Source organism: Canis aureus, chromosome 15 (genome assembly GCF_053574225.1).
Source record: "Canis aureus isolate CA01 chromosome 15, VMU_Caureus_v.1.0, whole genome shotgun sequence".
In the NCBI taxonomy this organism is placed as follows: domain Eukaryota; kingdom Metazoa; phylum Chordata; class Mammalia; order Carnivora; family Canidae; genus Canis; species Canis aureus.
In genome coordinates, this window is record NC_135625.1 from 48,543,037 (window position 1) to 48,561,635 (window position 18,599).

The 18,599-nt window shown below is 52.0% G+C and overlaps 1 long non-coding RNA gene across 2 annotated transcripts; it reads left to right on the plus strand.

Annotated features, from left to right (window-relative positions):
- Positions 1–1,532: 1,532 nt before the first annotated feature.
- LOC144284687 (uncharacterized) lies at positions 1,533–13,892 on the plus strand. 2 transcript variants are annotated; one of them, XR_013353123.1, is made up of 3 exons: positions 1,533–3,397; positions 3,821–6,437; positions 12,112–13,892. It is a non-coding gene; the product is annotated as an uncharacterized LOC144284687 (long non-coding RNA). The 2 variants fall into 2 exon arrangements; XR_013353122.1 differs by lacking the exon at positions 12,112–13,892 and adding an exon at positions 10,586–12,105.
- Positions 13,893–18,599: the final 4,707 nt, after the last annotated feature.

The window sequence follows — 18,599 nt, forward strand, 5'->3', positions numbered from 1 at the left end:
TAAAGATTTTCTTTAAAAAATATTTTACTTATTATTTGAGAGAGAGTACAAACAGGGGAGCAGCAAGCAGAGGCAGAGGGAGAAGCAGACTCGGCTGAGTAGGGAGGGCTTGATCCCAGGACCCTGAGGTCACGACCTGAGCCAAAGGCAGATGGCTTTCCCTACTTTCTACAAGTGTCCTGTCCACGGCTCACATAATGGCAACTTTCTTAAGGCAAGCTCATTATGAAATCTTTCTAGTCATTCGACTCAGTTTTCATAGACACAGAATCCTTTCTTTTTCATTCCAACGGCCACAGTTGATGTATTGTGTAATCAAATTGCACACTGTGATAAGTTTTAGGAACAAACACGATGGGCCCTCGGGAGGCGTGTCAGGAAAGAGGAAGGACATGCAGGCGAGGGCCCTGGCACCCAGCAGCCCCCGTGCCCTCTGGCCGAACATGAGCTGCCCAGGGAGGCCTGCTGACTAGCCAGTTATCCACCCCTACCTCTCCCTTCTGTAAATGTGCATGTGATGTTACCCTAAGTCTGCAGGACAGCTTTTGTGGAAGGCACTGGGGTCTCCCTCGTGAACCCACCGAGTGCTGGCCCAGAATTCAGAGGTTGTCTTCCCCAACCTGGCTTTCCTGGGACACAGTGATACAGCCTCTGCTGAGTCAGTTCATTTTTGCCTCAGTTTACCCCCGGCAGGTGGGAATATGAGCCCTGCTCTACCACAAACGACTGTAGGGAGTCATTGGGGGAGAGACAGACCCCACCCAGGGGTGCCTGGCCTGAGGTGTGGCCCTTGGGGAAACCATGTTGGCATGTCCACACAGGCAGGACCAGGGATTAAAGCAGAAACAGCCTTCGTTTACCCTCCTTGCTGCCACGGCCGCCTCACTACGTGGCCTCCTCTGGGACCAAGCTTCAAGTCCCCCCATGGCCAGCCTGGGACACACAGAGTGAACCTGGTACTGAGCACTGCTTGCTCCCCTCCCAGAGCCTGGCCCACAGGTGGCCTTAAGGGGACGCTGTCTGGGTCTCAACCAGACTCTCTTCATAGGGGGATGCATGGGAGTGCAGCCAGGGCATCAGATCCCATTAGGCACCGAGCCATGGGGACGTCCTCACCTCGGCTACCTCCAAATGTGCCCTAATTTGGACAGAAGATCTTTGCAGGCACGTGCTTAAGATGACGTGCAGCGGATTAGGAGGGCTGTGCTCATGTGCAGGAGAGGTTTGGATGTCTGTGCAGCAGCGGGAGAGGCCTCAGGGGGAGCCGGCCCTGCCTGCACCCTGACCCCAGACTTCAGGCTTCAGACCGTGCGGAAGTAAGTTTCTGTCTGTCCCCCCCAGGGCAGCATATCGGTGAGGGCAGCCCTGCTAGGGTACCTGCCGAACACACACCACACAGCACACGTCTCTTGGCCACAGGTGGTCACCTCACCTGTGACTACGAACCGCAGGGCCAGGCATCAAAGATGGCTCTTATTTATTTATTTATTTATTTATTTATTTATTTATCTATTTATTTATTTAAATATTTTATTTATCTATTCATGAGAGACACACAGAGAGAGGCAGAGACACAGGCAGAGGGAGAAGCAGGCTCTATGCAGGGAGCCCCATGTGGGACTCGATCCCAGGACTCTAGATCACACCCCAGGCCAAAGGCAGACACTTAAGGGCAGAGCCACCCAGGGATCCCCAAAGACGGCTGTTGAAACACGAGTGTACTTTGAGAGGATGCAGCTCCGTGAGCATCCGTGGCTGATAATTTGGTGTGGGAGACAGCACAGCCCAGCAGCTGTCCCAGCTCTGCCCGTTCCCATACGTGTGGCCAAGAGCAAGTGCCGTTACCTGCTCTGCTGCCCCTGTAAATGGGAGGTAATAAGCTGTACTCACCTCATGGCATTACACAAGGATCAAGTGAGTTAATATTTGCAAAGGGCTCAGCGCAGAGCCTGGGAAATGGAAAGCCCGATGTGTTTGCTGTTCTCTCGGTCATCTGAGAGGCCGGGGTGGCAGGTGACAGGGAACACAGTGTGGTGGTGTGGGCAGCGGGGGCCAAGCCACCATCCTGAGCGTGCCAGGACCTCTTTGCACTCTCAGCAGTGTTGAGGACCCAAGGGACAGTTGTTCCTGGGGATTACACCTGTTGATATTTTTTCCGCATTAGAAATGACTGATTAGAACTCTCCTGTACTGGAAAATAAAACCGAGAACATTTAACAATATTTAGTAATTCATTTAAAAATAATGATATTATTATTCATTTAAAAATGAGAATGATATGTCCTTTCTGTTTTCATGTGAACATTTTACGGGAAATAGCTATATTTACATTTCTGTAAAGCTCTTTCAATCTCCCGAGCTCGGGAGCCCACGTCCTCAGCCCGCTGCCTTTCGCCCCCAGGCCGACCTAACTGCACACCTGCACCTCTGGCCAGGTCTCCCAAGGGCCCTGGCGGTGACGGCAGAGACAGCTTCCTATGCCCCGTTCACCCATGCATCTGGCCCTGGGTCCTGCACCTGGTGCTGGGTCCCGCATCTGGTGCCCGTGGCCAAAGACTAAACGCTGCAGAGAGTTTATTGCCTCATCACCCCTAGACACAGTCCAGCCATCTGAGAACACCAGGACCTCACCCTGGTCAGTCCTTTGGCGGCCAGGAGATGTCCCTGTCGTGTCCCTGCCAATGCAGGGCCAGAGGCCATGGGAGCCACAGGCTTCAGATCCGTGAGTGCAGCACAGCTCACCCCAGGGCCTGCTGTGGCGCCCGGAGCATCAGCCGGGCTGCTCTGAAGAAACAGAGCTCAGAGGAGATATAAACATAGACATGTGTGCACGGTGGAGTGTGGGCTCATGTGACGGCGGAGGCTGGCAAGTCCCAGGAGTTGCACTGTGTGGGCAGCCCAGGTGGCTCAGCGGTTTAACACAGCCTTCAGCCCGGGGTGTGTTCCTAGAGTCTTGGGATCGAGTCCCATGTCGGGCTCCCTGCAGGTAGCCTGCTTCTCCCTCTGCCTGTGTCTCTGCCTCTCTCTGTGTGTCTCTCATGAATAAATAAATAAAATCTTTAAAAAAATAAAAAAGGAGCTGCACTGTGCAAGCTGAGAGCCAGGGGAACCACGGGGTAAGATGTCCCAGGCCGACGTCCCAGTTCGGAAACAGGCAGAGGGCAGATGCTCCCCCACCCGCTCTGTTCCATCCACACCTCCCGCTGATCGGTGAGGCCCACCTGCCCCAGGGGGAGGGCAACCTGCTTTTCTCAGTGTGCAGATTCAGACGCTCATCTCGTCCTGAAACACCCTTGTGGAGGACACCCGGAGCACTGTCTGACCAAACATCTGGGCACCTGAGGCTTGGCCACGTGATGCATGAAGTTGACTGCCACACCTGCTGAAGGCTATCCAGGTCTGTCCCCTTCCGGCGCACAGGGCAGAGGGCGCAGAGCACCTGCTGGCTAGTAACGAACACACAGCACGAAAGTGACGGGAGAGCCCATCCCAGCAGCATCTCTGTCCTCAGTAGGTGGAGACATGTGGCCTGGCCCACCTCCCACTCTCCCCAACTACCATGTGGCCTGGGAACTCCTCCCAGGGCCCTTTGCCGCTGGTGGGGTTGGTGCTGGGCCCTCCATCCCTGAGCACAGCGCGTGCAGGTGCAGGGCTCAGAGACCTTCCTGTTCCCCCACGCCGCCCCACCTTTGGAAACCAGAGCCCTCATCTGATTGTTTTCCCAACTCTCCCCAGAAATCTGCTTTGGAGTCGAACCAGCCACAATCAGTGCAAATATTTTTTGTCTGTCCAGATGGAAAGACCGTGTTTCGTTTTCCAGGTGCTGCCATTCATTGACCTGAGGCAAACGGCCTGTGCCGTCCTTCTGACTATATGACGATGGAGCCATCAAGGTCGGGGTGAGGGACCTGGACACCACTCAGGGCAGCACAGCCCAGGGGGAGCCTCATCCCGGGTCACCCTGGGTCATCCTGGGTCACCCCGGAGTCCTTCTGGCCCATGATACCCATTTGCTTCTCCAGAAGCCTTGATTACAGGCTGGAAGTGTGAATAAAGTCTAAGCAGATACCAGTGTCAGTGGAGATAAACATCAAGCTTTATTGACTTAAGAGGTAAATATTGATGGAACTTAAATACCAAATCAATATTTACCTCAAGGGACAATACAGCCTGAAATTGAAGTTGGGCCATGTGTGCTCTTCCAGCACTTTAACTGCAGACTCCCGACGTCTTCATCAGGAGCGATGTGGTGAGAGATTCCTTGAGGCACCAGCAGTGAGGGCTGGCCCTGGGTCCCCACTCACCAGAAAGAGTCAGAATTCGAAACCTGCACCACCCATGCAGAGCAAACCAGGAAACTCATGGCTTAGGCTTTTCGCTGAGAGTCCACCTGAGGGAAGGTAGAAGCTAGAACGGCACCGAGGCTGCACCTGCCAGCCAGGGCCGGCCGGCGACAGCGGGCTGCATGTGCTGTGCACCGCGAGGCGAGCAAGGCGCTGCCCCAGGCCTTGGCACGTGTGTCTCTCTCGGTGGCCCGGTGCGCTGGGGGGCCTGAGGTGCTGCCGCGTGTCACACCTGCCCCCCCACCCCGGCTCCTCAGCCACAGCGAAGCAGCGTCAGCTGGGATCACAGCAGTGCTGATGTCCGCTCAGAAAGAGAAGCTGTGGACAGCGTAGGGGCTTGAGAAGAGATGCTCGGGAAAGAGAAGTAAACTGAATCTGCGGTCCCGTGCACAAAGTCCCCACTGTGACGGGGAAGAGGCTGACGCTGTCACCGCCGGCCCCGCTCCATCCCCATCTGCCTGGGGCAGACCCGAGCCCGAAGCTCCGAGCCCCAGGGCACCGCTCTCAAGGCCACACATGGTTTCTGGCTGTAGGTCCAGCACATCGGCCACCAGAGGGGCTGCATTAGTTGGCCTAGGACGACCCCAGGATGCTGCAGGCACACCCCCCCGCTGTGAGCCTGCTCCCATAGGTGCACCTCCTGGAGCCCTTACAGTGTCAGTGAGGCCCCAGTACACAGGGGGTGCTCTGTGACCCAAGACTGCGCCTGCCATCCTGACAGATGTGGCCTTGCCCCAGAGGCCACACCATGCACATTTCTGGTTCGCCCATGACTGGGTCACATCCCAAGTCTCCAGCCACGCTCCGAGCTCTCCAACATCTGTGTGCAGCAGGTGCCCTCAGAGCTGCCGCATTCGGGCCCAGGACCCCCACCTACTGGGTCAGCGTCGCCAGTGTGCAGCCTGGCCTTGGTATTGCTCACGTCGCCGTGTGTCGGGCTCCCAGACAGGAGGCCTCCCAAAGCTTCAGGCGGCCCGCCTCCCGGTCTGGGACTTCAGCCTGCTGTGCTGGGCTTCCGTGCCCCGGAGACTCTCACTTCCCCTCCATTCTTTTTTTAAAAAAAAGGAGGTCCAGGGGCACCTGGGTGGGTCCATCGGTTGAGTGTCTGACTCTTGATCTCAATTCAGGTCGTGATCTCAGGACCATGAGTTCTATCCCCATGCTGGACTCCTGGTTGGTTATAGAGCCTACTCAAAAAAATAAATACATAAAAATTAAAAAAAAAGAGTCTGTGTCATAAAGGAATAAATCCCATCATACAAAGATGCACACAGTACAGGTACACCTAGGATAAAGTGAATCCTTCCTCCTCTGCTCCCCTCCTGGAAGTCAGCCTCATATGGCCATGGCCAACCATGGCCAATTTGCTGTGAGGACGCATGCATGCAGAAATACAGCTAAACAAATGGTTATTACAGTTTCTTCAACTTTACGTAAAAGGCTTGTGCTACGCACGCTGACCTATGACTTGTCTGTTGAATGGGACAAGACAACAGGGGTAAAACAGACCAACTGGGATCTCGCCCATGGCTGGACAGGGTCAGTGGCTGCAGCTCTCAAGCTTGGTCTCAGAACCCCCACGCACTCTTAAAAATCACGGAGGACCCCAAAGAGTTTTCATTGAGCTGGATTACATCTGCCGACATTTACCACAGCAGAAATTAAAACCAAGAAATTAAGATAAACGAACTCACTTTAAAATAAAAATAAACCCATCACAGGTTAATATATGTAACATGTTTGTACGAAAAATAACTATTCCCAAACAGAGGCTTTTATCAAGAAGACTGGCACTGCCTTATACGGCGGTGGACGGCTGGATCCTCCTGTCTGCATCTGCCTGCTGCCCGCGGCAATATCCTGTAGCCACTGGAAATGAGGCAGAAAAGGGGAAATACCATGTTCCTGTTATGAAAATAGCTTTGAGCTCCTGGCTCCCCCGCCCCGGGAGAACCTCGAAGCCCCCCGGGGCCCTGGACCTCGCCACCGCGATGGCTTTCTGCATAAGAATGTCACGCGTGTTCCTAAGTATCTGTCTCTGTCGCTGAGCGTCACTGACTCTGATTTCGGAGCTCCCACCACGTCCCGGACATTGTGAGTGAGGCGGGGGCCTGTGCTCCCCGAGCTTCCCTCCGGTGGGGGCCACACATCCAAGCAGGCGAGCGGAGGGCTCGGGGGAGCTGAGTTTAGGTGGGGATAGATCCGATGGGGGGAAAACAGCAGATGAGCAGGAATCGAGGGCCTATTTTAAACTCCATGTTCAAGAGGGCACCTGGTGAAGCATCTGCCTTCGGCTCAGGTCATGATCTCAGGGTCCTGGGATAGAGTCAGCTCCCCGCCCTCTGCCCACACCCCTGCTTGTGCTCTCCCTCTCTGTCAAATTAATAAATAAAATATTAAAAAAATAAACCCTGTGATCAAGGGAGGGCTGCCTGCTGACGTTGGGTCAGTGGGGGGAGCCCACAGTGGAGGGCAGAGCCGGGGTGGGTCCTGGGGTGGGTCCTGGGGTGGGAGCAGGCCTGGCCTGCATGGGGACCACGTGCCAGGGGGTGACCAGGGCAGAGCTCCTGCGTGTTATTCCACAGGAGACAGAGCTGTTTTGAGCAGCTCAGGCCACATGCCCAAATACCACAGGTTGGGGGCACAAACAACAGAAATCCTCACGTCTTTGGGTAGCACTGGAGGCTGGCGGCCCCAGGTCAAGATGCAGGCTGATGAGAGACCCTGAGGACGCCCCCGGCTTGCAGGTGGACACCTTCTCCCCCCGCCCCCGCCCCCAGGCCCTCACGTGGCCCCTCCCAGGTGTGCGGTGAAGGCAAAGAGTGCCTGCTCTCGGGTGTGTCTCCCACCAGGACACTAACCCTATCGGATCGGCCCCACCTCATGGCCTCCTGGACCCCTAACTACTTCCTGGGTCCAAATACAGCCAGGCTGGGGATTAGGGCTTGGACAGAGGACGCCTAGGGGGACATGTACATTCCAGCCATAACAGACATCAGGGAAGAGTTTGAGGCTGGGACTGGTGTCATCTGATTCGCAGTGAGAGACAAAATCATCTGTTGGTCGGAACCTTCGGGAAGCGTGGGGCCAAGGAGGAAGCTTCAGCCACAGACTGTGCCAGAGGTGTCAGTGTGCGGCCTGGGCGGGGGGGGGGGAGGGGGGGGGTGGAGTGGGCGCGGGGGTGACAGCGGAGGGTGGAAGTGAGCGGGTTCCGAGGTAGGGCTGAGGGGATTGCTAATGCCTCCGGATGTGGATGGCCCCCGGGCCTGGCTCCGGGCACTGGTGGTAGCGCCAGGCAGGCTGCAGCGCACCTGCTCCCACGTGTCTCGGATGGGAGCCTAGTGTGTGTGTAGGGCACATACACAGTTACGGGAAGGGTTTAAGGCAAGAGCAGACACATTTACATTACAAAGGTGTTGCTAAGGTGCTATTCTGGGTCAAATGGCCTCCCCTCAAAACTCACACCTGCCCGATGCCTCTGAAGGCGACCTCATTTGGAAATGGGGTTTTTGTAGATGTAACCGAGTTAAAATGAGGTCACGGTGGACTAGGGGGGCCCTAAATCCAATGACTGGCGTTCTCCTAAGGGGAGAGAGACACACAGAGACACAGACACTCCCAGGAAGGAGCCTGACGCTGCAACACCTTGATCTTGGACTCCTGGCCTTCAGAATGGGAGTTGTTGTGGGCTTTCTTAGCGAGGCCCTGGGAGGGTGCTGTGGCTGCCCCCCAGAGCCAGTGTGTGGACCCCCGGGCTTCCTGCCAGCGCTAGCCATGAGCACTTGTAAACCTGCACGCCTATAATTCCCACACACTGACCCTTAGAGGGTTGAGCAGTGTTTCCTGAGTTTATTGGACAATGATTTCATTGCCCCCTTCTGGAAATTGCCCGTTCGGATCTTTTGTCCGTTTTTCTTCTGGGTCATTTCTTAATTTGTAAACACTTACTATGTCTCTATCCCCACTCCAAGATGATAGTACATTTTCCTCTTTAGGATTTTAATCTTTGTAGCCTGTATTTCGTGTCTGGTTTCAATCCATCTGGAATTGACTAGGGGCGTGGTGTGAAGCAGCTCTCTATTTTATGTCCCAAAAGGAGGGCCAGTGTTTCCAATTCTGCTGATTGAACGGCCTGTCATAATCTCGCTGGGCGACTGGCAACAAAAGTCAAAGGGCACCAGTGTATTTAATTTTTTGTAGACCACAGTTTGCTCTATCTTGACCAGCTAAGTGGAAAACCGCCTAAGACTAGAATATATCTTGTCCTCCTCTCTGGGCTCCTTTTGTCAGCCGCTTTGCTGCATGACAAAGAAGCAGGGCCGGGTACTTGGACTGGTGAATGGTCAGGAGTTGTCCGCCACCGGATGCTTGTAAACACGTTCCAACCAAGTGGTCCTGGTCCCGGGGAGGGGGAAGCACTGAGCTGACCTCACAGCTTCGGGTTGTGCTCTGGGTCCACCTGTCATGGCAGCTGGGGGACCCACAGGACCTTTTGGGTCCTCATTGTCTCACATGTAAACTGGGGATAAAAATAATAATAGGGACGCCCAGGTGGTTGGGCGTCTGCCTTTGGCTCAGGTCGTGATCCCGGGGTCCTGGGATCGAGTCCCACATTGGGCTCTCTGCATGGAGCCTGCTTCTCCCTCTGCCTGTGTCTTTGCCTGTCTCTCTGTGTCTTTCATGAATAAATAAAATCTTTAAAAAATAATAATAATAACTCTACTCACAGCTATTCCCATGGGACTACTGTGATACCATATGGGGAAAGCACCTAGCCCAGGGCCTGAGGGTTATATCACCTCTCATTCCTTGTTTTCTGTTCTATTTTTTTCTCACTTTTTCTTTGATTAGAAATTAACCAGATTTTTGATTTATTCATAAATTCAGCTGTTATTCTATTTCAGAACTTTTTTTTTCCTATTCTCTTTACTGGGTATTTTTTCTGCTTTACTTGAGTGTATTATAGCTTACTGTCTCTAACTTTTTGAGCAAGATGGTGAATTAATTAAATTTCTTTTTTTTCTACTGATATAAATATTCAAGTCTGTGACTTTGCTCTGTTTGTATTTCCACAAATTCTATCTAGTATTTCAATTATTACTATTTCCCAGAAATTCTGTAATTTTGCTTTCAATTTCGCTCTGACTCAAATATTGATCAACAGGGAATTGTAAAACTTCCAGGCCTATGTTTGGTTTTGTGATTGTAGCAACCTCTAGTGTTGTTACACTGTGGTTAGAACATCTTTTCTACGTTATTTCTCCTTTTTGAAATGAATTGAAGTTATTTTGTGATTTATAACATGGCCAGTTTCTGCGAATGGAGTTAGAGCTACAGAAACGGGAAATTCCCAGGTAGATGTGATACACTCCTCGGCTCCTCTGCAATTCTGTGAAATATGTATAACTGTTGAGAGCAAATATTCTAGCATTTTCTGGGTACATTGATCATGTGGATTTAGTAAACATGACACATGAACAGAGGAGGATGAGGGACCGGGGTGCTGGTAAGGGTTCTGTGGTGCACTTGAAACGGTAGTCATTCTAGATAGACTGCAAGATTCAGGTAAGTTTATCACAATCTCTAGAAAACTGCTAACAGAATAACACAAAGAGATAAGCCAAAAAGCTAAGAGATCCTTTAAAATGGAATACTAAAAATATATTCAAATAATCCAAAAGAAAGCAAGAAAAGGGGAGCAGGGTAACACAACCAGATGAAACAAAATCTCCTATAAATCATGTGTGTCTGCCTATTTCCCTGTTTCTTCTGTAATTTCTGTTTTCTTTTATAAGATTTAATGTATTAATATTTATAACTGTGACATCTATATTATAAACTGCAATGCTGAGGGATTCAATGTGCCTTTGTTTATCTCACTTAATGTTTTTTGATTGAAAAAAATACCAGTCAGGGATCCCTGGGTGGCTCAGCGGTTTAGCCCCTGCCTTTGGCCCAGGGCACGATCCTGGAGACCCGGGATCAAGTTCCACGTCGGGCTCCCGGCATGGAGCCTGCTTCTTCTTCCTCCTGTGTCTCTGCCTCTCTCTCTCTCTCTCATAAATAAATAAATAAACAAATAAATAAATAATAAATAAATCTTAAAAAAAAAGAAAAAAAATACCAGCCTCATATTAAGACTGAGATCTTTGCTTTTTTTTTTTTTTTTTTTGCATGCCTTTGCTTATACTTTGATTTTTAACCTTTTAAAATAACTGTCTTGGTGAATCTCTTGAATCCAGCCACAGAGCTGGGGAACAGCCAGGCTCCAAGGTGGCATCCAGAGATTCTCATCCCTTGGTCTCCTGCCTCTTGGGTGGGTTCCTGTCACATCAACCAGAGCTGGTCTCCTCAAGCAATGGAAGAGATGGCAGAGATGATGGTATGTGACTCTAAGTCTAGGTTATAGAAGTCATTGCAGCTTCTGCTCCGGGCTCTGGATTGTTCGTTCTGGGAAAAGTGAGATGCCATGTTGGTGAGGACACTCAAGTCAAGCTATGGAGAGGCCCCTGTGGAGAGGACCCACCTGACCAGCCACGTGAGGGAGCCATGTTGGGCGTGGATCCTCCTGGCCCAGCTGAACCTTCAGACCAGCCCTCGGCCCCAGGCGGTCCCCTGAGCAGACAAGCATCCATCCGTCAATCCTCCCCTGAACATTTGACCCTCAGAAACTATGAGACACGAAATATAGCTACTGCTGTTTCCAACCACCAAATTTGGGGTGACTTGTTACATAGCAGTAGATATTTAATGCAATGATCCAATTTGAAATTTTTTTTATTTTGATAGATGAGTTAAATCCTTTTATAATTCTTGGTGAGATGAATGCATTTGATTCTAATCTGTTATTTTGTGCTGTGATATCTAGGTATATCTATCTGCATATATAGGTACAGATTATATGACTATATCTATGCCTACCTATTTCTCTCTAGAGGAGATTTCTAATACATATATGTGTGTATGTGTGTATGTATCTATCGATCTGTTTCCTCAGACACACACACGTACTTAAGCAATGTTTTACGATGTGGTCTGTGGCTGTAAACCTCTTAAATGTTAACTACTTTGAAGTTTAAGAAGGTTCTATTTGCATTCCAGTCGTGTCATTTATAACCATGCCTTACTATAATGCCTGAACCACTCTCAGTCCCTAGGGAGGGTCCGGGGCCTCCCTGCCATAAGCAACAACAAAGTGGCTTCTCTCTTCCTCCTCCTCCTCCTCCTGCTCTCCCACACCCCAGCTTTAATCAAAACTTACCTTTCTTAGCACCTACTACTTGTGATTTATTATAGCTGTTTATGTGCTTCCTTAATTCATCTGTCAGCCTAAATGTTACCTCTCGTCTCTCGGCGATTCTGATGAAGAAACAAAGAATTATTTTAAGTCCGTATTGGTTGATGATCCTCTCTCCCCTTGACTCTTGTTGGCTCTGTGGCTCCTGCGTTGTTGAAACACAAGATATTTGTGTTCTATTCTTTCACTAACACCTTCTCTACTTCTGACCAATTTGCTCAAACATACTTGTCGCTTATCCTTTGTGTAGATTTTCCTAATTTCCTAGTTATCTCGTGGTCGGTTATAGCTCATCCTCTAGCAGCTTCCCCCAAGAAAGAGTCATGTGAAAAATATTCCCCGGAACTCTTCCATTCAAATGATCTGTTTCCTTTGTACACAAATGGGGTACACTGGATGGAAAGCCCCTCGCTCCATCGTACTTAGCTATTGGAGTGAAAAAGTCTGATTCTTTTTCTCTATCTTGTCCAGGTGCCTAAGGGATCTTCCTCCCATTTGAACTCCACAGGGCTCATGGTCCACCCTGGTGAGAGACTGGGTCCTGGGGGAGCTCCCTCAACCATCCTGCACAACCTCTCCAGGGCTCTGGCAGAGTGAGAAGAACATAGGATTTGGAATAAAACATCCAGTTTCCAAACCCAGCTCTTTGTGATACTGAGTTATGTGGCTTCTCTAAATCCCATCTATAAAATGGGTTTAATAATATCCCTGGCACTCCTCTTCCACACATCAGAGGCTTGGTCAGAGAAGCCAACACAACGTGGAAACATGCTGCAAGGAGCTGTGCCAGAGTCAGAAGGTACTGCTGTGTGCCCTCGGTCACCTCTGCGATTCTCATCTGACTTGCAGCTAACCTGAGCACTTTGTGAGCGACAAGAAGGCAGGGAGTCTTCCCTGTGAGCATGGTCTAGGCAGACTGACCTACGTTGCTTGGACCCCAAGTCCAGAACTTCACATTTGTCCCTATACACTCCCACCTTGGTGGTCCTAGCCTTATTTTTAGGATCTCTTCAAGAGCTGTCCAACTTGAAAATGTCATTAACTTTGCTCCCAAGTCTTTGTCCAGGTTATTGATGTAATTCTGGCACAGGACAGAGTTCTGAGCAACAGAGTCCTCCCTCTGGGTTGACAGCTGTCACTCACCTCAGCTGATTATTCCCACTTGGGTTGTGATTATTCAGCCCATTATAAGCCAGCCTAACTGATTCCAGAGCCTTCTGCACTCTGCTGCCAGCCTGCCTCACCAGGTCACTCCTATAACTGTGATACTCCCTGAGTGTGTAGCCTGGGGTTACTTAAGGTGTGATGAGAGTGTGAAGAAATGCGTCAGTAACAGGTAAGGCATGGACTCCCGCTTTCTCAACCTCAGCCTTGGCCCTGCAGGCACTGGGGGCTGGGCTGCTCCATGCGGGGGGGCCAGCCCGTGCACTGAATGTTTGGTGGCTCCCAGGTCCCTCCCCCAGTTGTGACAACCCAAAGCATCCCCTGACCTGGCCGCGTGTCCCAGGGTGACACGATTGCCCTGGATCAGAACCATGGACACAAAAATGCTGGCATAGTGTTAGTGTCACTGTTTGTTGTGAACCCACGGTATGCAGAGGCGGTGCGTGGTTCACCCTCCACCTCCAGGGATTGTGAATATGACCGTGCCCGTGTTTCCACGCTTCCCACTGGGCTTTTGTGACTCGTCGAACATCTTGCTAAGTTCCAGCAGCTGCCTCCGCGAGGCTGCATGACCTTGCCAGTGCTGACTTATCAGAGCAGAAATGGGGGGCGGCTGTGGGCGAGACACTGGGCGTGAACTTGCCCCAACGCCATTGCACTGCCCACAGACCCGTGAGTCCTCAGCCCCGGGACCATGCAGAATGGATTCGGAAGCAAAGAAAATCACTTGGCTCTTGCACCTCCACCTCTGGGCCGTGTTTGTTTCTCCAGGGAAAGTGGAGACGGCCCTCCAACCGTTTCTGGTGGAGGATGGTGCAGGCAAACCAGCCAAGCTCTCTGAAGCTGGGTTCCTGCGCTGCTAAGCACCGGCCTCTCCCGGCGCTGAGGGCAGCGTGGTGGATGCGGGGGCCACTGCAGCTCTGCGTTCAGCTGGGGGGTGGCCAGGCCACCGAGGGCCACGCAGTGGGCAGGAGCCCGGGGAGTGAGCAGGGGCGAGGTGACAGGCTCCCTGCGGGATGGTTGGCTCCAAACCTCCCCTTTACTAGTCTGTTCTTGCCCAGCTGGGAGCTTTGCTGTGGGCACAGGATCATCACAGCATCTTCTTCCATTTCCTTCTCCGGAAATTAATAAAATTTATATGTTAAAACCAAAGATTCCCTGTAAGCATGTAATTTTAAGTCTGTGTTAATCTGTTCTCCGGGCTTACATCTTGTTCCTTGCACCCATGTACTCGAGGGTCCTGGGCCCTTGGACCACGACCCATGATCCGGAGTTGAGAACGGGATCTGCGGGCATGGGGTGTGGTGTCGTTGTGAGGGCAGCCACATAGAACACTTCCCGAGCATTCTTTGCCCTCTTCCCATGGAGAGCAAGAGCTTGTCACCCCCCTTGCATCTGGGTGGCCCTGTAATCCTCCATGGGGTGGGGGGACGGATGCCGTGCAACTTCCTCCATCATTAACCAGAGCTGTTTTCCCACGCCCAGTGCCCCCTTGACAGCAGCATCCATGTGAAGTCTGACCACCTGCAGGTCCATGCTGGGACGGAGCCCAAGATAGCTACAGGGGGAGGGGGTGTCCAGCCGGCCCCCATGCTTCCAGGCCTCCCCCACTGAGGCCCCAGGCACGTGAGTGAGGACGTTCGTGTCCGGTGGTCTCCAGAACAAACGGCCACACACAAGGCTCCAGTGTGACACGGGAGGATGTGCGGTCCTTCTTTGTCTGACTACCAAGCCAAGCCCCTAAGTCATCCTTAATCATCCAGAGGAATACACCAGAATCTCATTTGCTCTTTATTATTGATTAGGGCCCAGGCTTTGTGAAGTTACATGTTAATTTGTGGATTATTTTGTCGGTAGAGAGGCAAATGATTTCTGTCTGGTGGAGGTGACCCCAAAGGCTGCAGATCTATTTCCCTGTAGGACAGTGATCACTTGCCGCTAACTCAGGAGACCCTCTAAGTGTCCGCCTGGCCTCCGGATGTAGCACTCTGCCTCTCCACTGCTCCTGGAACCAGCTTTGCTGTTTTGCTGGTTCACAAGCTAATCAGTTGAACAAATGTTTGATGTGTCCGTGTTTGTACAAGAGTCTTCTTTTTCACTTTGTAAGGTTGGAGGTGGCCACACAGATGGGCTTGGGGAGGTAAGTGAATCCACGGAGAAAGCCGATCCCTGAGATGAGCTTGAAGTTGACCTCTGGCACATTCTGACTTGGTATCCCAGGGGAAGGGTGACCTGCCTGACAGGGAGACTTGGGTGAGGTTGGGGGAAACCAGGTCGTTTTCATCCAGAAAGATGATGGCTGTCAGGAGGGGTGGGCAACACCCACAGTACCACACAAAGTATCAAAGGAGGAACCTAAGCTTGTCCTCAAATTTGAGAAATATAAACCTCTTGCGGGTGAGAAGAGTCGGCTTGAGAGGGGAGAAGAGGGACGTCCTCCAACAGCATGAGGAGCCAGGAACACTGGGTGGATCCACTGGGAGGAGCATTATGTGCCGTGTGCTCAGCAGTCTCTCTCTCTATATATGCATGTGTATATGTGTGTACATGTGTACACGCGTGTATGTATGCTTACACATATGCATGTGTGTATGCATACATGTGTGTATCGTGAGTGTATATGTATAATGCAAGCACATGTGTTCATACATACATGTATGCATACACATGTTCACATGTGTGCACATACGCACGTGTATGTATGCGTGTATACATGTTTGTGTATGTCTATTGCATACATGTGTGTATGTGTATACATGTGTGCATATGTGTACATATGCATGTATGTGTATGTACACACATACACAGCCCAGATAAGGCTCCTCCAGCAGCCACAGGACCAGATGCCTTCTGACACTATGACCTTGCATCAGGTCCACATGTCACCCCAAGTTTTATTTATTTATTTATTTATTTATTTATTTATTTATTAAATATGTAGATAGTCCTCTTTTTTTTTTTTTTTAGGATTTCATTTATCTATTCATGAGAGACAGAGAGAGATTGAGAGGCAGGCAGAGGGAGAAGTAGGCTCCATGCAGGGAGCCCGACGTGGGACTCGATCCCCGGTCTCCAAGATCACGCCCTGGGCTGAAGGCAGGCGCTAAACCGCTGAGCCACCCGGGGTGCCCTCACCCCAAGTTTTAAATCCCAAGTGGGGATCAGGCCTCTGCTGCTGTCCGCAGCCCACTCTCCTGGCTCCCCTCCGTCAGGATCTGTGCCCCAAGCACAGACTGCGCCCAGCACATTGCTGCTCAGTAAATGCTGGTGGAACTGATGAAGGACCCAACCTGTAGCAGGAGGCCCCAGAAGAAGCTGTGGTAAGGAGTCTTACACGCCTTGTGGGACCCCGACTCTGACCCATGCTCTGTTTCCTCCCGCAGCAGCTGGTGGTGCCCCGACATCATGGGCTCCCCACTGCGGGCTGGCCGCGCCCTCTCCTTGTCCACAAGAACGAAGAAAGTAGGTCCCAGGGTCCCTGCTGGGCTCTGAGTCAGCCGCTCCCACAGAAATGTAATTTAAGTGTGCTGCAGCCAAAAGAGAGGAGAAACCGGAAACAGGGCAAATCTGTAGTATGATGTCTTATTTCATCCAATGTCACCAAATGTCATTTCAATGTCGACTGGATATAAAAATGCATTAATGACTAGTTTACATTTTTTTGGTATTAAACCTTCAAAATTGGGGGTATATTTTACAGTTAAGGGCACGTCTCAGTTGGGAAGCTAAATTTTCAACCGTGAAAGGGAAATACAGTTGTAGCAGGACAATGAAGGTGTCTTCAAAGCAGAAAGAACTCACACTGTCCCATATTTGCAGCTGGATTGATGCAGCCTTGCTGGCAGCAGTCCCCAGCGTGGGCTCCCCGCAAACCCGGCACCCAAACCGCATGTGGGTGTGCCACCCAGCGGCCGCGCCTGGTAGTGCAGGGTCCTGTGGGGATTTGGGGCCTCCCAGGAGCAGGGGCATGAGGTTGGCCTGCATTCCCCCAACATTCCTGGGGGGAAGAAGGGGGAAGACGGGGTGTCGTGTGTATTCCCTTCAGCTCCGGTCCTCCGGATCCCTATGGGGTGTGCAGTCTCTTCAAGGCTGTCCTGTACCCTCAGCCACCTGTCGGTAGGAACCCCGAGAAGGCGAGAATGTCAGGATGGCAGAGCCTGACTGTCTCAGTCGGCTTGGGCGGCCACAGTGAGATCCCACAACCCAGAGGCTTAAACAACAGGAGAGCCCTTCTCCGGGCTCAGGAGGCTGGCAGTCCCAGATCAGGGTGCCCTCAGGGCTGGTCCCCATGGGACTTCTCTTCCTGGCTCACAGGTGACCCTTCCGGCCGTGGGCTCACAGGGCTCTTCTGTGGACCCAGAGAGCCAGCACTGGTGTCTCTTCCTCTTTCTGCGAGGACACCAGTCCACGTGACTAGGTGCCCCCGCCATGTAACCTTGACCACCTTCTCAGAGGCCCAAATACAACCACACTGGGGGTTGGAGCTTCAGGAGATGAGGTTTTGGAGATGCACTTCAGTCCACCACATGGTAGTCACCCCTGTTTTGCAGCTAGTGAGTGAGGTTATGACTGGCTCGAGATCACATAGAGCCAGGAATTGGGCCAGGCCAAGCTCTGTTGTCCGGGGTTGAAGGGGGTCCTCAGCCTCGCCCCTCTAGACCCCACGCCTGACACCCTCAGGAGCCTCCATCTGCAAACGGCTCCCTGGAGATCAAACCCATTCCCCCAGCCAAAGTGCCTGTGGGGTCCTTACCTTTGGGGGCCTCTCGGTGGTGGCTGGACAAGCAGGTGAGGTAGGCCCTGAAGCAGGCCACATCGCTGTGCAGCCCGTGTGGGGCCACCTGGCAAACCCTTGAGTTGTTGGGAAACTGCCCCAGTCAAGGCAAATCTGAGGCCTCAGGTGCCCAAAAATGTGGTCATGTCAGCGCTGGTGAGGGGCTGGCATCTCTCAGACACACGTTGGCCAAACACATAAGACAGATATGATGTATGGGACCAAATGCCAGTGTGGTTGTTACTCCGAATGCGAAGTACTCCAAGCCCCCATGAAAACCAGGCTGCCCCGAGGCAGCTGCAGATCGTCGTTCCAAACTTGTTGAAGGCTGTGGAGTCAGAACTTGAAAACGATGTGAACTATCTAGTGGCATCAGGTGCGCGGGCTTGGCGTTGGGGCGAAGCCAGGGAAGAGGAAGGCGGGAGGCTTGAGGACGGAGGTCAATTCTGTTTGACCATTTTACCCTTTCCAGAGACCTGAGTTGTAAAGATGAAGTCACAGTTCTCTTCATTCTAGAAAATACTGTAAGTAACTGATTTTCCGTTAAGGGAGTACATGAACACCTTACCTGACGGTGTCATTTGTGGCCACCTGCTCCATAAATGTCCATCCTGGGCCTCGGTTGATGCCAGGACGCAGCAGGGACACCCCTTAAATAAACCCAGTCCTCTCCAGGCTTCGGAACAACGTCAGGGGGCCAGGATGCCTCAGAGAAAAGGACCTCATGTTCCCATGATTGGGAGAGAGCACGCAAGAGAGATAAGCAGAGGGGGGCGGTGGGAGAGAGAGAGGTGAAAGAGAGGTGAGGGAGAGAGAGGTGAGGGAGAGAGAGAGGTGAGGAAGAGAGAGAGAGGGAGGGAGAGAGGCAGAGGGCACAGTGTGGCCCAGTGGACAGACTCCCTGAGATGCTGGGGAATCTGAGGCTCCCTCAGGGTGATAGCGCCTGGACCAACCCAGGGGGTCTCCCAGCCTGACCCCCAATGGGGCTCAAATTCTTTGGGCCCAATTAGCCCGGGCCCCA